Source organism: Lepisma saccharinum, chromosome 1, assembly GCF_977018435.1.
Source record: "Lepisma saccharinum chromosome 1, izLepSacc3.1, whole genome shotgun sequence".
Classification (NCBI taxonomy): Eukaryota; Metazoa; Arthropoda; class Insecta; order Zygentoma; family Lepismatidae; genus Lepisma; species Lepisma saccharinum.
In genome coordinates this window covers 74,009,912-74,034,248 of record NC_139229.1, presented here as the reverse complement: position 1 = coordinate 74,034,248, position 24,337 = coordinate 74,009,912, and the positions used below count along the sequence as shown (strand labels likewise).

Below are 24,337 nucleotides of genomic sequence, written 5' to 3'. Positions count from 1 at the left end.
ACCAGAAAAAGAACCATTTGTTTGCGGTTTTACGTACCACGTATTGCTGCTATATTGAATGCGTTCATGCGAAGGGTAAAATGTCGTGCCTGAAATGACCTTGTCGGTGCCCCTCAGGATGGATTAACACTGCTGACATTCATTTTCCATGGAGGGGGGGGGGGGGGCAACGCCCTACTCGAAATCCTCCGAAATCCCTTACTTATGAAGCATTTAACAAGCAATCAAATAATGCAAAATGACGTTTCTGACCACTTGCTTGCGCCTTAAATTTTCAGTTCCCCCCCACCTTTTTTTGGCGTGTGTATGAAGTATCGGTGTCATTTCAAAATCTGTGTGTATAATTGTGTGTAATTTCACAGCAGCCGGACCCCGTGGCCGAGTGGTCAGCACATCGCGCTGCGACGCTAGGGGTCCCGGGTTCGAATCCCGCTCGGGCATGGTTGTTTGTAAAATGTCCATTCATCAATTTCATCCCCCATCTCCATCTTCGCAAATTAGCCAAGAAGCACAAAACGCGAAGTAAAATAAAACAAATCAATCAATCAAATTTCACAGCAGCTTCAGTGGATTCTGTGCGCATGTCTCTGGCAACGCTGATTAAAAGCCACCTCGGATCTCACCTTAAACTGTAGGTCCAATCCCGATTAGCTTATCTGTGAATAAAGTCAACTTATACTAACAAGCTCGTTTTCCCTGCCTATTTTGGTGTCTTAATATATTTATGGTCCATTTTAAGTGCCTATTTGCCTATTATGGAGGCTTTTAGTGCCTATAAATACGCAGAAGGAAGTAGATTAATCGCTACATTGGATCTCATTGTTTGTTTCTCCTCGGATAAGGAAGCGAAATGTCTTCGAAGGAGTTGATTCAGTTTGTTAATAGTACCTTATCTAGCACACTCATCTCTTAGTGGCAGCACTTGCGCAAGCCCCGATTGACGTCACCCTACTCGTGAGCGTGAGTTGTAAAAGTGTATACCAAGAAGCGCATTAAAGTGCTTTTCCAGGTTGAGTTTATGTCGGCAATTTTCAGCAAACCTGTTGCTCACTTGAGGCCTGTACCCAGAATTTTTGTGTCTGGAGAAGGGGGACACATTCGAAAACGTGGGAAAGAAAAGAAGATCCGAAATGCTGTTGGAGTGTTATGTGACCATCAAGACAATCGTAATATTGCAGCTAGAGCTATACACTATCCCAGGAATCGATGAAGCATAGCCGCATATAACGGTAGAGAAGAGGGGAAAGTGAGTGGGCGGAGCGAAGCAGTACGTGTTGCCTTGGGCGTCGCCAGACATTTTTGCAGGGGGGGTCGGGCAAATGATAAATGTTGAATAGTAGAAAGATAATAAGTATTATTATCACGGTTATAAATATTATTATACAATAATAAATATTATAAACTAACAAAAATAAATTTTATTCGAAATAATAATGACAATAATAATTATTATAATTATATAAATGGGGAGACTAGATCCACCAAACAAGTGAATACCAGCACAACTATTTTCTATTATTTATTTTGCATTATGCAGTTAGTAACTGAAATGCATTTTACTATTAACTTTTGCACGTCTCGTTCAATAAAACTCTTTAATTATTAGTTTTTTTTCCCATAACGTTTGTAGTGTGACCTCTCATCTACAACTGTAATTATTATAATTTTGAAGACTGTGGAACCGTTTTTTGGATGAAATGGTAGAATAGAACCTTGTTCCAGTAATTTTCACTCAATGTTTTAAGTGCAATGAATTTTTACTTTTACTTTTCTGTTCGAATGCTAACTAAATGAACTTTAATTCTGTTCATCACAATAAGAGTAACAAACTTTCGGCTTTCTTGTATCTTTAAATGAACAATGTCAATTTCCAGGGGGTCCACCGACCGGTTCGACCCCCCCCCCCCCGACGCCCACGCTTTTTGCTGCAAAGGCTGGTAACTACAGTCGCTCTACCCCTCCAAGCAATCCCGATCCGTAGCACTTGTTCATTGGTCGAGCCCTCTCGAGTCAATATTTGCGCAATCGTTCGCACGCTCCAGAGGTTCCCGGGAGAGAGTATAGACCCCTTGGCCTCCTCGATGACGTAGCAGTACCGTCTTGGCTTTATAATCAAGGGCTCCCAGGTTAGGTACTCGGTGGAGTCACATAGAGGTTCGGACTCCAAGTCATAAACCTTAGGTCCAGACCCGATTAGCCTTTCTGTGCATAAAATGGACTTAAAAACATACCAGCAACAAAAACAGTTTGACCCGACAATCAGCAACACATTCGCTTACAGGCAAAAACGTACAGTGCTTATTGTTTATGTTCAATTCTCAGAAGTATTCAGATAGTACTGTATCCCGAAGAATAATACCGTTTTCAAATTTCCAGCCATGACAAACGTATGTTTAGAAGATAATATAATATTAATTCAATGATACGTATTAACAATTATTCTTATAATGAATAGAGCCCGGAAGTTCAGGCATTTATTTTCGTTAAAATGGGCAGGCAAAAAGGCATTTATAATGTGGTAAATAGGCACTAAAAATGAAAAAAGGCAAAATAAACCGAAAAAAGGCACATTTAGAAGTCGCTTACTTTTATCTATAATTTCTGGCAAAATGTTAAAATCTAAATTGGGAAGAGCATTTCAATTTTCTCCGTCTTGATTGCACATAACTACAAGGTGCTTTTTAAGTTCTCAACATTCATTGATAGTCGTATGTCAGAGAGAATGTTTTTCATAATAGAAAATGATCCTTCTACTTCGACAGAAGTTATTGGAGCATACATATAACAAGCTAATGTAGCTGGACTCATTTTGGTAACAGCATTTTCACCTTTTAGAATATCACAAATTGTTTTCAATTGTTTCAAGTCCTCATTTGCACTCACTACCCGTTTGCACTTTTCCGCAACAGCTCACCCCTTTTCTCCTGGCACTTCCATCATCTGCTGCATAGATTCCTCGAAGATTTTCATGGATGCTATAATTGTAATTGTCTTTGGCAATGCACCATAATGTGCAAAAATAAACTTGAATAGCACAGGAGTTTTTTCACTTCACGAATTGAAGCATCTGGAAGAGCATCGATCACCTCACTGATTTTTTGAAGGTTGTTAGCATAATACCTAGTCTTACCATAAATACTGTCCCAAAGTTGTAAGTAAATACACACAAAATGGTGAGAGATATTGTAATATCAGAATAACATGAGGTGCATGGATGCATTATGAACCAAAATCACAAATAATTATTCGAAATGGCCACCTTTAGCACTGACACACTTCTGAAGTCTTCGTGGCCACTCATTAATGGAATTACGCAACACATCGACTGGAAAATGAGCAACTGCCTTCAGAAGAGACCGACCGCTTTAAACTTTCAATATTGGGATGTCTCTTCTTCCAAGCCATCTCCTGAAGCTTGGACCACAATTTGTAGTCCAAAGGGTATAGGTCTGGACTTGCAGAAGGCCAATCTGAAGTGGAAATGAAGTCTGGAACATTTGCTATGAGGGCACGCTCCATTTCTGTGAAAAAGGGGTAAAAACATCAGCCAAAGTGTACCAGCAGACAGTGCTTGAGAAACTATGCAAGAATCTGACCGACACCATCTTCCATGGAGAGAACTGGAGCTTCCAGCAGGACTCAGCCCCAGCACACAAAGCACGCACCACCCAGCAGTGGTTGGAGGCAAATGTTCCTGACTTCATTTCCACGTCAGATTGGCCCTTTGCCAGTCCAGACTTAAACCCTTTGGACTACAAATTGTGGTCCAAGCTTCAGGAGATGGCTTGCAAGAAGAGACATCCCAATATTGACAGTTTAAAGCGGTCTCTTCAGAAGGCAGCTGCGGAGTTTCCACTTGATGTGTTGCGTAATTCCATTGATGAGTGGCCACGAAGACTTCAGAAGTGTGTCAGTGCTAAAGGTGGCCATTTCGAATAATTATTTGTGATTTTGGTTCATAATGCATCCATGCAAATCATGTTATTCTGATATTACAATATCTCTCACCATTTTGTGTCTATTTACTTACAACTTTGGGACAGTATTTATGGTAAGACTAGGTATATAGCTGCTGATATCCAGGTTCCCTATCTCGTCAAGACTGGTTGCTGAAGTAAACTAAGTTCAATCGCAACTTCCTGAAATTTTCGGGTTCGAGAGGGAGATTTCAGAAATATTTTCTTTGTGTTCGAAATCAACCTGTCCACTTCAGCAGTCAATCATGCACAAGAAATGTTAACCGAAAGGCAATATCCTGACTCAGCATGAAATACTTTTTTCTCACACTTTTCTCCTTCAGCAATGTTGAAACATGCGTGAGTTCAATATTACTTAAATAAGGCGAAAATTATTCACATAATAAACGGAAGAAAAATAAATGCCAACAACGTTTTTTGGGAGAAAAATAATTTATATACACATTTTTTAAAAAAAATGTCAAATTTCATTGAAAAAGGCAAAAAAGGCATTATAATTAAAAATAGGCAGTGGGGTCCCAAATAGGCAAAATAGGCAAAATGAAAAGGCTTCCAAAACATTCGAAACAACATAAGAAACGTATATCCGGAAAAATTTTATCAATATATGCAGTAGATAAAAAGAGGCATTTTGCCAAACTTCCGGGCTCTAATAATGAAGAACATATCTGAATAAGTTGACAAAAAGATAAAAAAATACTTTTTCGCTTGACGACTGCAGTTCGAAAAAAGTTGGGACATGGATTTAAAAGAAGGGACGTCTGGTAGCCTTGCATCATGGTTATAAAACTAAAATCACCAAACATTACAAACTGCGGACTTCTGGAACCTGTCTCTCTCTTCACAAACAAACCATTCATTTATGTAAGGACAAAATAGAAATTCTTGCAAAATCTTTAAAATCGTCAGTTATTTTCGTAGGTATTTTGTAAAATATTTTATAGCTTGAGGGAGAGGCACCCTTGATCACGGGCCTGGCTCACTTCAAGTACGCTGGATTGTAGACAGCTAGCTACCCGGTTATTTCGTGGAAGGAAATGACCTGGTCAGCCCACGATTCCTCCTCCCCGTCATCCATTTTTATCTTCACGATCAACGTAAAAAGTGAAATATGCATTAAATTACCGAAATACAAACAAAGGTCTTCATTGCACAGGGATGGCGCTGTTTATAGTTCTTAACTCTGGTCTATCGAGAAATTAACACGTAAATGGCTGTTGGTTGTACACCCAACGGCGAAAGAAACAGTAGGCGATTGTCCACCACCATTTTCATTCGGTCTGAATTCACAATGTGATGACAATGAATTGAAATAAAGACGTCAATAAGCAGAGAACTATAGCTGCTTCGAACCAACATAGTTTCATTCCTTAAAACAACACAGGATGTAGAATAAAAAAGTAGTGAAAATAGCGGTGGACATTTTGCCTACCATTATCTTTGCCGTTGACTGTACAAAAATTTAGGTAAGAATTAGAGATTTGAAATCGTAACATGTGCAGGGATGCGTAAATATAACTCAACAAATTGTCCATGACTATATTCATGATTTTTTTCTCTTCCATCATGTTTTTAAGGCTGTCAGTAGCTTGTTTGATGTTTTGTTTCAATTCCTGAAGCGGTCATTCCTTAAAGTGAAGATAATAAACACGTTGATGGACTATTTGCTTGGCAATTCTTATTTGCGATCTAAGTGTACACATTTATTTTTCTGGTACATCTTAACGTGTTTTTAAGAATGGAAATGTATCGCAATGGTGCACAGATTGTTAACCAGTTCTTTTTTTGTTGTTCGTTTGTTTGAAGTTTTGAACATCGAAATGCTTAAAACCAAGTCAATGAACAAGGTGATAGAGAGTTTGCTTGGTAATATTTATGTATCATGGTGTATCCTAGGTCATTAAAGTATTTTCTAAAATTATACTCCTTTTTATGATGTAATTAACAATAATGATTTTTATCCCTCTAGATGGTGTAATTTGGACAGGAGTGGCATCAATTTAAGGTAAGGAAATGTATGCATGATAACTTTTGAATGTTATAAAGGCTCAGTGTTTGAGTCGCAGGATGGGCATTCCTTTTTGAGTGCCCCTTCATTAATTTGATATAATTATCGTTCATTTTCATTGTCTCGATTAACCGAAAGAGGCAGAAAAACTACGTAAAGAAGATAAATGTAAAATAAAATATGTTGGACAGTAAACATTTGGCTGACGCTATTTCTAATTAGGCGATATTACGACCATCTATTGCCTGTTAATTAGGATCATTGATGCATGCAACAGATAAAAGAAAAACATTTACACTTTTATTTACAAATTGTCACTTCAGTAGCATTTCAGTTGGTGTTGATTGTTAGAAAGGATCGTACACGTTGACGTATTTTTTATAATAAAAATATTTATGGTGATGAGTAGGGCTAGGATTTTTATGACCTAAAAATCACCAAAATATGCAAAATAAAATATGCTCTCATGACCTAAAATTGTACAAAATATGCTCTATAATTTGAAAAATATGCCCTTATAACTGGACTGGACTGTTTCAAACATCAATATCTAAATGAGTTATTTTCACATTCGTGCTATTTTTAGTTCACTTTATAGGTCCTGAGTTGCAATCCACAATGAATACTTTCTGTAAATTTTCAAATGAAAATGAAAAAGATTTTGCTGCAGTAAAAAAAGAAAGTAGTGAACCTGGAAGTAAGAACGAATCCACTTCGAAAATGACTATATTTCTTGAAAAAGCGAAAATATGCTGAATATGACCGAAAATCCATCAAAATATGCTTTATCACGCAGAAATGGCAAAATATGCCCTTAAGAAACACCCTAATGTAATTAGTTTCTTCATAATATGAATTTATACATATTTAGGGAACACATCACCCTTACCAAAATAACTATGCACGCACACACGTGTGTGTGTGCATGTATATAATTATATGATACAAATGTTTATTACGTTGTAACAAAAATAATTTACTGAATATAAAAAATATCATATATCAATATCCAATATATCTGGATATATCCTAGAAATCCTAAGTGAAAGTCACTTCAAGTAATACTTTTGCTTCTTTTAACTGTTATGTAGTTTAATAACTTTTATAGCTAATATTGTTCTCTACACTATTAAGGAGAAAAACTACATTTTGAGTAGTAACTGCCTATTTTCGTTAACGCATTCCCCGTTGGCGTCCGGAAGGGATGCGGGGAGCCACGGCCTCTGGAAAATTGAACGTCAACCTATAATTATATATTTCACATAATTTCATTTCCATCACAGTAATTATTATATTTTTTATTGTTATATTATTATTACAAGGGAGTTGCAAGAACATATCTTCAAACTGATGGAGTATTTTTTGAGGGGGATAATATGCCTCGTTTGACCCCTGTATAAAATTACCTTGCTGTTCCATCCCCGAAATTAAAAATCTGCGGACGTCCATGGCTATCCCTAGTGCAAGTTTTGTTCTACTCAATGATATTTATGCAATTCATGTTTCAATTATATCATCAAATACCAAAACGTGTTGTTGGTTTTTTTAAAATAGGTCATTTAGCTTCCTCTTGTGTTCTGTGTTTTCTTCCGCATCCAGACTTCAAAACTGCCGAGTTGCTGAAATTTTGTAAAATGCAGATGTTTCAAAATGATTACGAAATCAGGATTGAAACTGCTTTATACGGCGTTGGCATTTTTAAGATGGACTAATTAGATATTTGCGAACGTAATGCGAGAATTAAAGTGTACAGAAATGGCAATTCCTTGACTTCATTACAGACCAGGTCACTTATACATTGAGATTGTTACATGCGAGTTTTTCACTGATAAATTTGGTGTTATTTCTAGGAAACCTTGTTTTCTCTGTTCCATACTAACAACAAAATATGTGTACGTACAACTGTAACAGATGTTGGTCTGCACCTGGATGTGAAATCAATGAAGATTGGTGAGGGGAGATGGAAAATCTCAATTTGCACGCGCACACGTGTGTGTGTGTGTGTGTGTGTGTGTGCATGTATATAATTATATGATACAAATGTTTATTACGTTCTATCGAAAATAATTTACTGAATATAAAAAAAATATATTAACTATTTAAAAAGGATCATATATCAATATATCTGGATATATCCTAGAATAGAGGCATTTTTAATCTTTTCTACTGTCAGCCAAATATTCTTCGTATTTGGGATAAAGCTAAACGTGGCCCAAGAAATTCGACATCTTGTCTGCTTCAGTGTTCAAGATGAAAGGCAGCATGCATGGACGTCGCGTTATTTTTGTTCAAACCAGGAGAAAGTAAAAACCTTATTTGTATTTGGTAGTCGATAAAGAAATAAAACTCCGTTAATCAGTATCGTATAGAATAAGGGAATATAAATAAATGAGTTAGTCAAAAAAAAATAATGCAAGAATTCTAAAACAAAAACTCTCAGGTTTTTCTCTATCGTTCTGAAGCCATGCACTTTTCCTCCACTTTTTTTTCTTACTTTCTTTGGAAAGCACTTTCATCGTGAATTGTTATAGTCTGAATCCACTTTCCCTAATAACTATTCCGAACAGGTTTTTCGGAGAGGAAAAAGCTGCATTTCGTGGTCACAGACCTCATAGCTTTATTGATGTGCTAGGTAATGTTCTAGAGCATGCTTTGCTACAACCAACATTTATAGAAAAGCAGGTCTCAAGTTCCATATTATATGGTTGCCGAAAGCGGCACTTTTGAGTGGAGTCATGTTTATGTAACTAGCGTGTTCATTCATAACCCACGGTAAATTTAACATACACCAAGGAAATTAAATTTAAAAATTAATTAAAAACAATAAAATAGAACTAATTGTAGAACTGCTGAAATCATTAAACAACACTCAACCTCGAAAATATCAACTGGAAAATATAGCAATGTAGATACATGAAAGACCTTGAATGTAAGGAAAATGAAAAAGCTAGTGTTCCTTAACCTGTGGTCGCGGACCCCCAGGGGCCCAGCATTGCTTGCTGTAGGCGAAAAAAGTTATTTTCCTCTACTGCCTACTGGTAACGTAAATCGCCTTGTAATCAAGAGGTCCGAGTTTGATCCATAGGTCCCGGTCCCGATTATAGGCTATTTGATCATTAAGTGGATTTCAAAATAGACTTAGTCAAACACATTTCAGTGCCACACATTTATAGTTCTTATTTACATTAGAGATTGTTGATAATGCGAAACTGCACACCGCGCTACGTCGTCAGGAGTCCCAGGTTCGAATCCCTGTCTGAGCATGGGTGTTCTTTGTGAGTGTGTCTTCATCAATTTTATCATGTCATCACAATGGACGTCCGGAAGGAAAATGGATATCCCCTAGAAAGTACATATTTCGCACATAATTTCCTTTCACTCTCACTAATTTGTTAATTTTTAAAGGAAAGTGATAATTTCACACTGAAGCAGTGTTTTTTATGGGAACATCGCTATTATGGGGGAATATATGCCCTCGTTGCACCCCCTAGAAAAAAAATACCTTGCTTGCCCCTCCCTGTAAAAAATCCTGCGGACGTCCATGGTCATCACTCATCATTTTTGCGATTAGCCAAAAATGTCAGAAGAGCAAAGTAAAATAAATAAATCAATCAATCAATCAATAATACAAAACCTTTTACTATAACATCTACATTTCCAGATCATCCAATAAAAGTGTCTTCCATATCTCAAGAACACTTTCCGGAACCATCGAAGAGTTTTTAATGACTACAAAACGATGTAATAAAATAGGTTTGATTTGATTACGGCCCGTTTCGCCCGCCTTATTGCGTTTTCACCTCCCCCAATACAATCTCGCGTGATTTATGTAACACTAACTTTCTAAGGCGAAACGCCCGACCCTGTGGCCGAGCGGTTAGCACATCGCGCTGCGACGCCAAGGGTCCCGGGTTCGAATCCCGGTCGGGCTTGGTTGTTTGTGAATGTCCATTCATCAATTTCATCCTTTCATCACTCATCCCCATCTTCGCAAATTAGCCAAGAGGCACAAAACGCGAAGTAAAATAAACTAAATCAATCAATCAATCTAAGGCGAAACGAGGCATCCCATTTCGCCTTATCCTGTTTCGCCTTACACACAAAAAATTTCCTACCAGGGAATATTATCGACATGAAGGGTCATTATTATTAATGTATTATTAAACTAACCTAACCTAACCTAACCGACAGGACAATGGGAGCCAAGTTAGGCAACATCACAAGCTCTGCGATCCCATTATGAATTACCCTTCAAGTCGATAATATTCCCAGGTGGGACATTTTTGTGTGTAAGGTGAAATGGGACGTCCCGTTTCGCCTTAGAAAGTTCGTGTCACATAAATCATTTGAAATTCTATTGGGGGAGGTGAAAACGCAATAAGGCGAAATGGGATAAGGCGAGACGAGAGAACACGTTAATTTCAACATATGCCATTCCAAGGTAATGACACTGTTGAATAGTATGATCACTTGTCTGCCTCAAGACCTGTTAATGATCAAGACTAGAGAGAGAGAAGGGGGGGGGGAGAGGGGGGGGTTATTTTCCTGAATGCTTTCTTCCTAATTGTCCGAATTGAAAATTTGCTGAAAATACTGCTGCATCGAGCTGGAAAGTATCGAACGGTTAGTGGCTTTCACAATAAGAGTATTGTTTCAAAGCTAGAAATTGGGGCATTAAAAATACTTGAGTAACAAGTTTCAGTAGACCAGATGAGGTATTAAACGTCTGGAAAACGCTTTCTCGACTTTTACGTCTGCCTGCCCGAAACTTTCTTCATGTGAACTGCTGACCTACGGCAATGACCTTGGTGGCACATCGCACCTGAGAATGTGAGATTTGCAAAATAGCGGGAAATGCGCCGTATTGCAGCTTACGGGTGTTTTTGAACGTACCAATCTTCTTTCCTATCGAAATGGTAACTGTGAACTTTCTTCATTTATTATGCGTGTGGTCATCTGCTAGCGTTATGCCCTTGGACACTTGTGATTCGTAGCAGTTTTCGTTTGTCATTGCGCGATACGAATGTGTGTGTGTGCCGTGTGTTATTTATAAGCTATGTTGCTTTTTTGTGTGAACGACGATAATTGTGTATTGAAGTGCAGGTAGTTTTAAAGATTTGTATTTGGTTGAAAAATGCAAATATGACTGTCTACGAGATCATCTTGGGTTTTGAACAGATACAAGGTAAGGATCAGAAGTGCACGTTTGTACGCCTACATAGTACGTATCTTTAGAACTTGGTCAGATTAAGGGAGCGTCATTTAATCGTGACGTCAAAAAAGTGTCAACGTCCACTCTTTATAAAATTGACAATGTGCTATTAGTTTTTGCTCTTTTTCTTGTCTTTCTTATATCTTTTTCCTCCCTCCACCCCCCTCCTCTCTCTCTCTCTCTCAGTAGTTTTTTCGAATTCAGTTTCCTAGCCTGTTGCAAAACACTATATTCGTTGTAAATGTTTTGAGTTTGAATTGTAGTTTTTTTGGTGACTTGATTTGAATAAGTGTTATCGGGTTACCAACCAGGTTTAATTCGGCATTAGAGCGTTCATATACTTAAACATATGCTTGGTCTCCAAATCGACATTCCCTGATGTTGAAATCTAGTATATATATATAAAAATGGATGTGTGTGTGTGTTTGTTCCGGCATAACTCTCGAACGCCTGGAGCGATTTCAATCAAGCTTGGTACACTTATCACCTGCAATCTCGAAAGAAATATTGTGGGGTTAAGACACCCCTGCCACCCCTAGGGGTTGGGGTGGGAAGGGGGTGACATGTGAAAATAATCGAAAACAACCTATATTAGTGTGGAATCCATACTTTTCGGGGTCGCTAAGATGAATAGTGACTCACCCAATGCCGTTCTACTCCAAGTTCATTTTCCTAGTTAGAATTTATTATATTCCAGCGTAATAGAAGATTGGGATAAATAAATACCCGGGCAACACTGGGCAATCAGTTAGTATACTATAAATGTAACATTTCAACCTCATAGCAAGGGCTTCTTCAGACTCTGAACCAACTTAAAAAACAAAAAATTGCAGTTGGTTCAGTCTGTAGAAGACCTTGCTATGAGGTTGAAATGTTACATTTATAGTATATTTTTTACACTAAATTTTGCCTTGATCAGCATTTTAGTGTTTTATTAAAAATAAAATTGTATTATGCTTAATTTAATTATTGATTTCGTTAATTTTACTTCGCTTTTCTTCCACTTTTGGCTAATCGCGAAGATGAGAATAGGTGATTATATGATGAAATTCATGCAGGGGGACTCACGAAGAACGCCCATGCCAAGGCCTTGACTCGACTTGAACCCGTGACCCTTGGCTCGTAACGCGCTGTGGTACTTTTATTATTGTTTGAATTGTTGTTTTAAGTCTACTTTAAGCACAGATAGGTTAATCGGGACTGCACCTACAGTTTGAAGTGGGATCCGAACCACTGTGCAATGTGCCTCCATCGCGTATCGAATTCGGGACTCCTTGATTACGCGGCGACGACGTTATAATTTAATTATTCTACATCCAAGTTGTGTTGAGATAAAATTTATTGGTTACAATTTTAAAGTGTTTATAAATAACTCGCTGATTACCCGGCGTTGCCAGAGTATTTATTTATCCAAATCTTCTATTAAAGTTGTCCGTGGGGGAAACATGGCGATCTTAAATCCACTCCGCAGTACTTAACAGACTGAACCTGTGATGGTGATCGAGAAAGCAAGTCTGTCTCTCTCTATCTCTTTCAAATGTCATCGTGAATGTCGCCAATTAGCTTAGCGACTCTGAAATCTATGAATTCGACACTAATGTAGGTCTTTTTCGACATTTTATTTTTCACCACCTTTCACCCCCCATGCCGATTGGTGATGAACGGCATTGGGACTGTCACTATTCATCTCAGCGACCCCGAAAACTATGGATCCCACATTAATATCGGTCGTTTTCGATTATTTTTACATGTCACCTCCTTCCCACCCTCGCCCCTAGAGGTGTCTTACTCCCGCAGTAATTATTTCCAGATTGTAAGTCTTATGTGTACCAAGTTTGGTTGAAATTCGTCCAGGCGTTCGAGAGTTATGCCAGAACAAACATACAAACATACATACATACATACATATATACACACACATCCATTTATATATATATATATATATATATATATATATATATATTACCGCGTGAGGCACCTAAAAGTACCACCTGAAATAGCGAAGAAACCAGAAACAGTAGCGATGTGAGGTTTGTTTACATATTTTCACATGGCCATATCTTCGTTCCTATGTGCAGTAGATGCATGACACCAACGGCGTTGTATTTCTCTGCGTGTGCTCTTTTATATTATGCATGTTATTGTATATCGTTCCATTAAAAAAAAATATGACTTTGCTCCAGATGCCCCATTTGTCGATATTTTTCGACCCACCCCATACCTCCGATTTACGAGCCCCATTTGATATTATTGTTTCCCGCAAACCTCACATCGCTACTGTTTCTGGTTTCTTCGCTTTTTCAGGTGGTACTTTTAGGTGCCTCACGCGGTATATATATATATATATATATATATATATAGATAGATAGCTATATATAGCTATATAAATTGTACCATCCTTGGGCTGCTGTACGTCGAACCCCATCTTTTAGTTCTGCATATACTGGGTGTTACTGAAGTTCGTTTCCTACGCTTAGGAGGTGATTCTACAAGTGAAAATAAACACAAAAGTTCATGTGACGAAATACCGAATTCGGAGTTATTGAAGTGGGAAAAAGTGTGAACATTATGTTTACAAGCAAATAGTGGCACAACGGCCAACCATATAACCGCGGCGAAGGGCGTTCCACAAAGAAATGCGGCATGTTCTATTACAAAAACACATGGCAGATGTGTGAAGTTGATGCGCAAGGGATTCCCCAAAGGAAGCGAATGGATCTGTTGAAGTCATGGGGGTAGGGAAGGGTTTAGCAAGATGTGTTATCCACGGAAAGTGATATGTGGAGACTGACAACTAAGAAGAAAGCGAATATCCGTAGTGGACATCATCATTACGTAGAAAAACAAATATGGTGGTAGTGCTGCGCTAGGTTGCATATGTGTCGACATGTTGACTGTGTTCAGAGTGGAGGTGCCGAGGGAACCACATCACAGACAATGTTCAAACTGTCTGCCATTAACTTCCACACAGAGATGACAACGCCGAATAATAATTAATAATGTCGCCGCAGCGACGATAGCAGACACCGTGGGGTTGTTTGCTCGCACTAGACAATCGTTGATTCGGCGTTGTCATCTCTGTGTGGAAGTTAATGGCAGACAGTTTGAACATTGTCTGTGATGTGGTTCCCTCGGCACCTCCACTCTGAACACAGTCAACATGTCGACACATATGCAACCTAGCGCAGCACCACCACCATATTTGTTTTTCTACGTAATGATGATGTCCACTGCGGATATTCGCTTTCTTCTTAGTTGTCAGTCTCCCCATATCACTTTCCGTGGATAACACATCTTGCTAAACCCTTCCCTACCCCAATGACTTCAACAGACCCATTCGCTTCCTTTGGGGAATCCCTTGCGCATCAACTTCACACATCTGCCATGTGCTTTTTTGAATAGAGCATGCCGCATTTCTTTGTGGAACGCCCTTCGCCGCGGTCATATGGTTGGCCGTTGTGCCACTATTTGCTTGTAAACATAATGTTCACACTTTTTCCCACTTCAATAACTCCGAATTCGGCATTTCGTCACATGAACTTTTGTGTTTATTTTCACTTGTAGAATCACCTCCTAAGAGTTGGAAACGAACTTTAGTAACACCCTGTATATGGATGAGTCTGATGTAGGAGTGTCTTAGAGACCACTTCAAAGTGTACTTCAAATCTACTTGTGAAGCAACCAATTACCCAATCGTGTAATCGTTGGAGATAATTGATAAGCACGAATGAGTGTGTCGATAAAGAAACAGTGTTCGTGGAAAATATTAGTGCTTTTCGTGTGATGTAGAAAGCTTTTCTTGGCGTATATCGCAAGATCACGTGTTATCTGAAGAATCTGGGATAACAGGATGAAGGGAGAGAAATTGTGGGGAGATGGGACTGGAAACATCGCAGAGAATATAGAGTTTAGTTAGTTTAATATCTTGATACTAAAGTTCTTTTTCGTATATGTGGTTGATTAATTGATAAGGTTTATTTCAGGGTTGTTAAAAGTCCAGGAACCCATATATTCTAATGAGTTAGTTCTATTGGGTTCAGCTGCAGGACCGGAACCTTTTTTCTCGCATAATTTAAATTCGGTCCAAGTTGCGTATTGTTTCATTGAAAAAAAAAATAATCCTGGACCGAATTTAAATTGATCCGAAAAAAAAAAAAAAGGTTCCTGAACCGTATTTAAATTCAGCCGCAATGAAGAAGGTTCATGGACCGTATTTAAATTGACCTGATAAAAAGGTTCCTGGACCGTATTGAAACTACTTGACAGATAAAAAGGGGGATCTTTACGGTCCAGAACCCATTTACGCTTGCTGATTTTCTCTCCTGGACCGGAATTGAATTTATTTAAAATTCCTGGATCTTTAACAACCCTGGTTTATTTTACTTGGCTTCTGCTACCTTTGCCTAATCGTAAAGATGATGATGAGTGGTGATATTGAATACTCACATAAATTCTGGGACCCCTGTCGTCGTAGTACGCTGTGCTAACCAATCCGCCAAAGTGTCGGCTATTTGTGGTTGAATTGAGTAATTTTTTCCAGTAAATCCTCTCTGTTATTGACATTGTTTCTGCCAGCTTTTCAATAATTCTGTTTTAGCGTGCGGTTCTCCGTGGGTTTTATAATCTTCGCGATTAGCCAAAAGTGGCATTAGTAAAATTAACAAAATCAATCAATCTGTGGGTTCTATATTGCTTGTTAATCGTATCGTCATGAATGCATTTTATTGGACTTAGAGCTTTACGCATGACTATTTATGGCCAGCATACAGTGTGAATGAATACATAAACACTTTTCGTGTAAATATCTACACGTAAAGCTGAAATACATTCTTCAGTAATTTGTTTGCATGTAACTGCATTCACTCGTTCATAATATATATATATAAAAAAAAATACAATTTCATCTATCTTGTATCTTGAACCTAACAGCTTTTTAGCCGTTTTGAGTCCATGAGTTCTTTCTAAAATATACATAATTGCTTCACATTTAAATTATCGTTATCTCTCCCATCTCCCCATTATTTCACAAAAGTTATTACAATTTCATTAATATTATTTTATTTTTGGACCTAACCGATTTTAATCCGTTTTCTGTCCATTATAATTTACAATTTCATATTAGCTTGGTAATCGTAAATGTGGACTACATTGACAAGTTGTTAAAATAAATGTATATCATTAACCTGCTACTGATGGATAATTGGCGCGTAAAAGACGTGAACGTTCCTAATTTTCAGGTTTCGAGAATTTTCGTGTCATGTGGATTAGATACCCTCTCATATTTTGTGACAGTTGTAGAGTCACAATCGGCCTCCCCGATGGCGCAGTGTAGCATCGTCGCCCTGTAATCAAGGGTTCCCGGGTTCGATACCCGGTTAAATCACATAGTGGTTCGAATCCCACTTTAAACTGTAGGTCCAGTCCCGATTAGCCTTACTGTGCATAAAGTGGACTTAAAACACCAACTCAATCAATCAAGTCACAATCAAAGGATTGACAAGTAATTTTTGCGTTATTAACATCCGTTGAAAGCATCTTTTGTTTATTTTGACGCCTAATCCGACGATGATGTATCCTAATTTCCACAGCTCGATTTCTGTTGCAGTTCAGTCGAGATTATGGGGTTCCTTCAAGGGGGGTGGGGGAGGGGCTTGTCTCACAGTCAGGGCCTGGACCATTGTCTGCAGAAGTTCTTGGGCTGGCTGTCGTCTGTGGAATGCATGTACGGAGCAGATTCTTCTCACGGCACCATCTCTTCCTGGTTTTTGCTCGTGTTGTGTCATCCGCATATTGAATCGTCCCCGCCTCTCCCTTCCCTCTTTCTTACCGCTATGTTATGAGGACTGATATTTCCTAGATCAGCAAATTCCCTTCCTGCTTGCCAGTTCATTGGCGTCACCCAGGGAAAAGTTTGAGCCGAACGTTTGTTGTGAAGTTGTGCTAGTTCTCTTGGTGGCTTGGTTGTTGACGAGTCGGATTTTGTTGTGGTCTTCTTTTTCGAGTGATTGTACGCGGAGTGCAAGGAACCCTGTTAACGTAGTGCTGCTCTTTGTCGGATTTAGCAGGTAAGGTACCATACATTGTTTATTTTGTTTTCAGAAGTGGCGAGTTGCGAACAAACAGATTGAAAAGGAGTTGAGTTCGAGATCACTGGCCTCCGTGTTGGAGTTGTGACCTCTTCACAGATTTTTTTTTTGGGTGGAGGTCGGTAGGAGAGGGGCTGTTTCTGGACCTCGCGTCTGGCTGGTCGTGGAAACTGTTCTTCGTGCCCTTAAAGGAATTACACTCACCTCACTTAGTACTCCGGCAGTATGTTTCTTTATACAGGATATTTGCGGAAGATACAAGTAAACCTACGAGTGTATCAATATACGATGTATAAAACACACCTTATTATTAACTTCGTTGTCCGTAGAATGAGCCAAAGTCGTTCTATACCGCTATTTCCCACCGCTCTCTTAGTGGTCAACTCGTAAAAGGGTTAATTAGCAATCATCACATTTCAATCCCCACGAGGAGGAAGCTTTGCAGTAGGACTGTCATTTGTTTAGTGCTGCGAGCGGCGTTAGGCACCTTTGAACACGGAAATTATCGATGACAGCCGAACACAACCGAACGATCACTGATTCGTAACTTTCCAGGCGCCAGTTCAGAAGGCGCCTGGTATAGCCTGGCTGCAACAAGTAATGAACTTCGTGTGTCGAATCCGCGGGGAAACGAAATAGTATTTCTCCACTCGGCAGACAATTCACGTAAGTGCTCGCGCCATAAATGGATTACGTGGAATCTTGCCCAGGAGATGCTCTTTTTTTATTTTGAAATGTAATGGACACCTGTGCACACTGTCCCTGAAGGAAGATTATAGGCTCGCAGCCCCGACCACGGGACATGAGCACGCCACGACATGAATAGATCAAAAGGTCACGCTACAACCTGCGACCCATGACGATTGAATTACCCAGTGTTTCAGAATGCTCTGTGCTTGCATGCGGTGAACGCTTAAGGGATGTTTTCATTGTTTCAATTCCATAATTGCAGTTTTGACTCGTTCCACTCCAGTAATTTGATTACGTCTTGTATTCGCAGATAAGCAGTTGCAACGAGTGGAGGGTTTCTTCGATGGCGAAGTGGTAACACTGTCGTCTCGTAATCAGTGTGGTCCCGGGTTTGAATTATAAGCTGGCGCAGAGTTATAGTAGTAATATGAGTGCGGATTGGGTATCTTTTAGGTGTAGATTAGACAACGCATACATACATTTACGCCCATACACATGTATGTAAGATAGATAAATGGGTACGTGTACCCTTACTATACGCATATTATATAAAGGAAGTAATTCAGAAGCTGTAAAATTTAGATACAGTACATTTTCACAGAGCTAAATTGTAACATTTGGTCCATTCCAAGTATTAATTTAACGTTGTAGCCTTGTAATCAAGGGGTTCCGGGTTCGATACCCGGTGGAAGCGTATAGTGGTTTGGATCCCACTTTATTTTCTCAATTTAGTTATTTTTGTACAGTTCCGAGCACAAATGGGATGCATTTCAGACATAAAGCACTGAAATATTTTATTTATTCATTACAGTGAATTAACCACTCAATCTTTGCAGGAACACAATTGAGTGTCTTTTGTCTTAATTCTTGTTCAAACGTGTCTATGCACCGTGTATTTCTGTTAGCCTGCCCGTAAGGAGACAGATTTCAATTCTCACTTTTGCCCATATCGTACTTGTTAGTTTTTGGAATCACTGTAGCTCAGGTTAATTCGACTTTCAGTTCTTGTTATTTATTCCACTCACTATACATCCTTGTTTCTTCTGATCCTCAACGTTACTGCCAAGATGAAGGGGAGAAGAATTATTGATGAGCTTTTTCACGGGTTGACTTAGCCAGAATAAATATAGAATCGGGTTAACTCATTTACTCTGCCAAGTTACACCCCTGTCCAGATAAAGTGGTACACCGTTGCTTCTCAACTCGCTTTTATAAGGTTTCAGCGGCTTAAGCTGCTAAGCAGCCGAGAAGATGTGAGGAGTAGTTATTGATTAGCCTGCAACACTGTCAAACTTCACAACAGCTGGTTAGGCACGGCGTGATATAAATATCGGATTGAAGTAAATTGTGAACGGTAGAAGTGAAGTTCTAGTGAATAAATTTTGGATTTGCTACACTGTCGATTTGCTTGGACGGATACAAGGTATACAGGGTGTTTCCGGGCAGATGATCCAAACTTTCAGGGATGATGGAGAAGGGCACATGTATCAATTTGAGATAAGGTCCGGATACGACTTAGTCCAAAGTTATAAGCGAAAATCGGTGTATGAAGATGTAATACTTTCATTACGTGCACAAGTTTCACAAGCTGCTACATTCACAACAGTTGTTCAAAGTGGCACCCCCCGGCTTGACATCGTCGCACAAAGTTCTGGTGTACCCGTTGGAACAACCCAGGGGTCGTTCGGACAATGTCACAGGCAGCGAGAATTCTTGCCAGGAGATCCTCTTCAGTCTCGACAGGTGTCTCGTACACAAGACTTTTCAAATGATCCCACAAGAAGAAATTAAGTGGGGACGCCACTTTGAACAACTGTTGTGAATGTAGCAGCTTATGAAACTTGTGCAGGTAATAGAAGTATTACATTTTCATACACCGATTTTCGCTTATAACTTTCGACTAAGTCGCTTTCGGACCAGGGTTCCTTATCTCAAATTGATACATGTGCCCTTCTCTATCATCCCTGAAAGTTTGTATCATCAGCCCGGAAACACCCTGTATATTTTCCGTGGGGAGAGAAAAAATAAACAGTGGATCTTGCAACACTAATTCTGCATTTTATGGTTTATGTATTCCAGCCACTCTCAACTTAATAAAAAAAGCGACTTAAAATAGCAAATATATGTGTGAACAAGGTCTGGTTAACCCACTATGATTGTGGAAGAACGTTCTACTATGCACGTGTGGACTGCAGAGAGAGCAGCGCTACTGTACCTCTGTAAGAGAGGCGGAAAAGAGGGAGTGAGCGAGGCAAGAGGCTACGTCGGTCACGTACGTGCAGTGTACTCGCTGCAAACCTGATATAAAACTCTGGATTCAATTTCAGATCAACTTTTTTATTTCATTTGTCACTTGTGATAAACTATTTTAGTTATAAACTGAAACCCATCACCTTCTTACTTTCAGCTTTTTGATAAAATTCCTTGGTTGAAAACTTTTCATGTTTTTTTTTTTAAAAAAAAAAACACATGGTGGCTATGAAAGTTTGTTCCTAGCTTCTGAGTCGTGAACGAGCGCCAACACAGGACACGAATATCCGAGCTTTGTCTATGGTACACGTTCTCACTTGACTACAAAACCCTGCGGAGCAAATACCCCCATCTTCTCTTTCTCTCGCCCTTCTCTCTCTCTCTTTCTCTTTACCCTCTCGCCTTCTGTAGCTCTTCTCTTACCCTGTTCTCTTCCTCGCTCTTCGCTTTATTTTCTCCTTTCCCCTGGACAAGTAATGATAGAATTGCAACTTTTGCCCTTCTCTCTCGCCGTTCTCTGTTCTCCTCGCTCTTTTTCTCTTTTCCCTCTCGCCAATCTCTTTTCCATCTCGCCCTTCTCTCTTTTCCTTCTCGCCCTTCTCTTACCCAGCTCTCTTTTCTTCCTTTTCGATCTCTTTTTCCCCTCTCCGATTTATTTTCTTCATCTTCGATCTCTTTTCTCTCTTCATTACTTTCTCTTACTCTCTAAACAAGTCATGAGAGAATTCCCTTCTCTCTCGCCCATATCTATTTTTCTCTCGCCGTTCTCTTTTTCCTTCTTACTCTTTTTTCTCTTTTCCCTCTCGTCCTTCGCATTCCCCTCCCGCCCTTCTCACTTTCCCCTCTCGCCCTTCTCTCTTTTCCCTCTCGCCCTTCTCACTTTCCCCTCTCGCCCTTCTCTCTTTTCCCTCTCGCCCTTCTCACTTTTCCCTCTCGCCCTTCTCTCTTTTCCCCCCTCGCCCTTCTCTCTTTTCCCCCTCGCCCTTCTCTCTTTTCCCCCTCGCCCTTATCTCTTTTCCCCCTCGCCCTTATCTCTTTTCCCCCTCGCCCTTATCTCTTTTCCCTCTCGCCCTTCTCTCTTTTCCCCCTCGCCCTTCTCTCTTTTCCCCCTCGCCCTTCTTTCTTTTCCCCCCTCGTCCTTCTCTCTTTTCCCCCTCGTCCTTCTCTCTTTTCCCCCTCGTCCTTCTCTCTTTTCCCCCTCGTCCTTCTCATTTCCGTCTCGTCGTCATTTCCCTCCTGCCGTTCTCACTTTTCCCTCTCGCCCTTTTCTCTTTTTCCTCTCGCTCTATTTTTTTCCTCCTCCCTCTTTTCTTTCGTTCTCTCGACAAGTCTTGACACAATTGCCGTTCATGTCCTTCTCTCTCGAGAAGTCATGACACACTTGGCACAAGTTTTTACACGACAACGTAAGAAAATGATGACTTTCTCGAGGCATTAAAATCAATAAACCTTCTGCACGGAAGAAAACGAAAGACGCCTCTTATGGCGTCCGATAATGAGTGAATTCGCCTGGTTGCCTGGTTCGTAGCTGGTTTGTTTGTGTTTGACGTATTTCGTAACCAAGAGACTCGCAGAATATTCAGTGTACGCATTTCGTAACCAAGAGACTCGCAGAATATTCAGTGTACGCAAGAAACCGCTGAGAGTAATCGAAGGAATGTTTGCGAGCACGTGCGCGCTATGCCCTGTTAAAAATGTAGTAGGTTGTTCATCCGCTACGTTTTGTAATATGTTTGTTCCTGTCGTTAATCAATATTTCCAGTTGTACTGCACAAACAAGGTAGAGAACTTCGCAATGATGGGTCCTCTGAGATTAGGATTAGTTGCTTACTTAATCTTATATTCTCCCTTTGAATTCTTTAAACTTTTCTGTTTTTGTTTTATTGTAACTTCTATATAATTTTCCAACTTCTATTCCTCATCATAGTATCTTTTTCGTGATCTCTTTTTCTCTAATTTTTCCTTTATTCCCTTGTCCTTTTTCACTCCATCCGTGACATTTCTTTAATTCTCTTCTCTCTTTTTCCTCTATCATTTTCTCTTGACTCTATCCTTGTCACGCTTTTTATTTCTACTAATTTTTGCAATTTTCTGTGCCTGGCTTCTCTAGTCCCTTTCATTCTCCTTCCTCTCATTCTTCCAACTTTTTAATTCTCCTTACTCTTTGATTCATTTTCCTTCTCATTCTTCCAACTCTTTGATTCATTTTCCTTCTCATTCTTCCAACGCTTTGTTCCATTCTCCTTCTCATTCTTCGAACGCTTTGTTTCATTCTCCTTCTCATTCTTCCAACACTTTGTTTTATTCTCCTTCCTCTCAGTCTTCCAACTCTTCCTTCCCTCTCCTTCCTCTCATTCTTCCAACTCTTTGTTTAATTCCCTTTCCTCTCTTTCTTCCAACCCTTCCTTCTCTCTCCTTCCTCTCATTCTTCCCTTTGTTTCATTCTGCTTTCTCTCATTCTTCTTACTCTTCTTTCATTCTCTAGATTTAATCTCTATATGTTTAAGACTCTTCTTTCATAAAGTTTTAAAGTTATTCCTATGCGATTCAGCAAATTTTTTTAGGCTCACTACAAATGTGGCACTTCTCTTGATTTATACAAGATAGATACCAGTGCCACCTGAATCTTATTTCATCTACAACAGTGTCCCTGTCCAGTCTGATCTTATCTGTTGGTGAAATTAGTTCCTTAACTTGAAATTCGAAAGATCGTTTGTAATTTTCTTTCCTCAAAATTGAATATTCATAGATCAATTTTTAGAAGATCTATAGCAGTCCCAGAATGCGTAACAATATGGAAGTTAACACTGAAGAAACGAATTATAGGCTCATATCTACAGGACGAACTGTCAAGTAATAATAAGAAAACCTAATTGTAGGTAACAATTAGTTTGCATCAGTACTAAATGAGAAAATCAGATGATGCATGTTATTTTCCTGTTTATAAACCTTTATCCTCTCATATTAAAGAATCTAATGATCAAAAACGTACGATCCCTTACACTAAAAGAGGAACATAAACCAATATTTTTAGAATATCAAATCTTAAAAAGACATATGGATCTAAAAAGAGATTTAACAACAGGGAAGTGGAGAAGGTTATATAATACTAAACTGCGCCATCTGTAGTCATTAGAATTATGTCATCTGTATTATTAGAATAATTAGACCAGATACTGATTGCAGCAAGTGAAGATAGTAATGGTCTGTTTTCAAACTTCAGACTTTGTATATTTGAGAAGCCATATTCCACTGTTCGAACACCAAAAAAGATGCTGAGAAAAGTTTAATAAAATGTAATAGATTAATTGGAATTTTGAAAAGAAATTTTTAAAATGAAATGAGAAAAGAAATTTAAATTAGATACCATATTCACAACATAATTTCTATATTCAGAATCTCAAGAAAGATATTTGGACCTAAAGGTGATGAACCAAATAAGTGAGAAGCTTACATACTGAACTGCATCATATGTTCATCCACTGATATTAGAATACTTAAATCAACAAGACTTCTTTGGTAGGCCACGTAGTACTCATGGGAATTCATAGGGAAGTTTACAGGGAAACCTAGTGGTAAGAGACCTAATAATGACCATATTAAGATGGGCCTGAAGAGGTTTCATAATGGGGTGAAGAGTGGATTGTTTTTACCCAGGATAGGGAGAGATGGAAAGTCGCGGCAATGAACCTTTGAGTTTAGGTATGCTAGAGACTTGGAAGTACAATTGTGTTATTTCACGTACACGATTGAGAGACTTCCTATGGGAACAATTATAGCACAATTAATCATTAAACAGAAATTTTCGGAGAGAGTAAATATATTATGCTTGCTTTTGATTGAATTTCAATCCGACAGGTGGAGATGATAACCTGTTTTATGCCTAGGTGAACATAATTATCAAAGAGTATTGGCATTGAATCGAGTTACTGTATGATTATTGCATTATTTCGAATTACGGTAAATAAAACAACAAGAAAACATATAATTGCGTTTACATCCCTGGAGATCTTCAACTGAAGCATGTAGCTTAACGGGATAGAGTTAATGAAATTCTAAGTAGATCGTGTACGATGACGCTGGGCATAGTTGTGAGCTGTTCATCCATCCTTTT

General features: G+C 39.0%; 1 protein-coding gene across 3 annotated transcripts in view; it reads left to right on the top strand.

Moving 5' to 3' along the window:
- The window catches only part of LOC145996494 (very long chain fatty acid elongase AAEL008004-like), a 305,519-nt gene that overhangs the window by 15,181 nt on the left and 266,001 nt on the right, over positions 1-24,337 (top strand). For 2 of the 3 annotated variants that reach the window (XM_083132998.1, XM_083133007.1), the window contains exon 2: positions 5,947-5,982. The exons of the other annotated variant lie outside the window; for it this stretch is intronic. The gene's annotated coding sequence lies outside the window, so the exon portion shown is untranslated. The remainder of the gene's footprint in view (positions 1-5,946; positions 5,983-24,337) is intronic. 3 annotated transcript variants of the gene reach the window in all.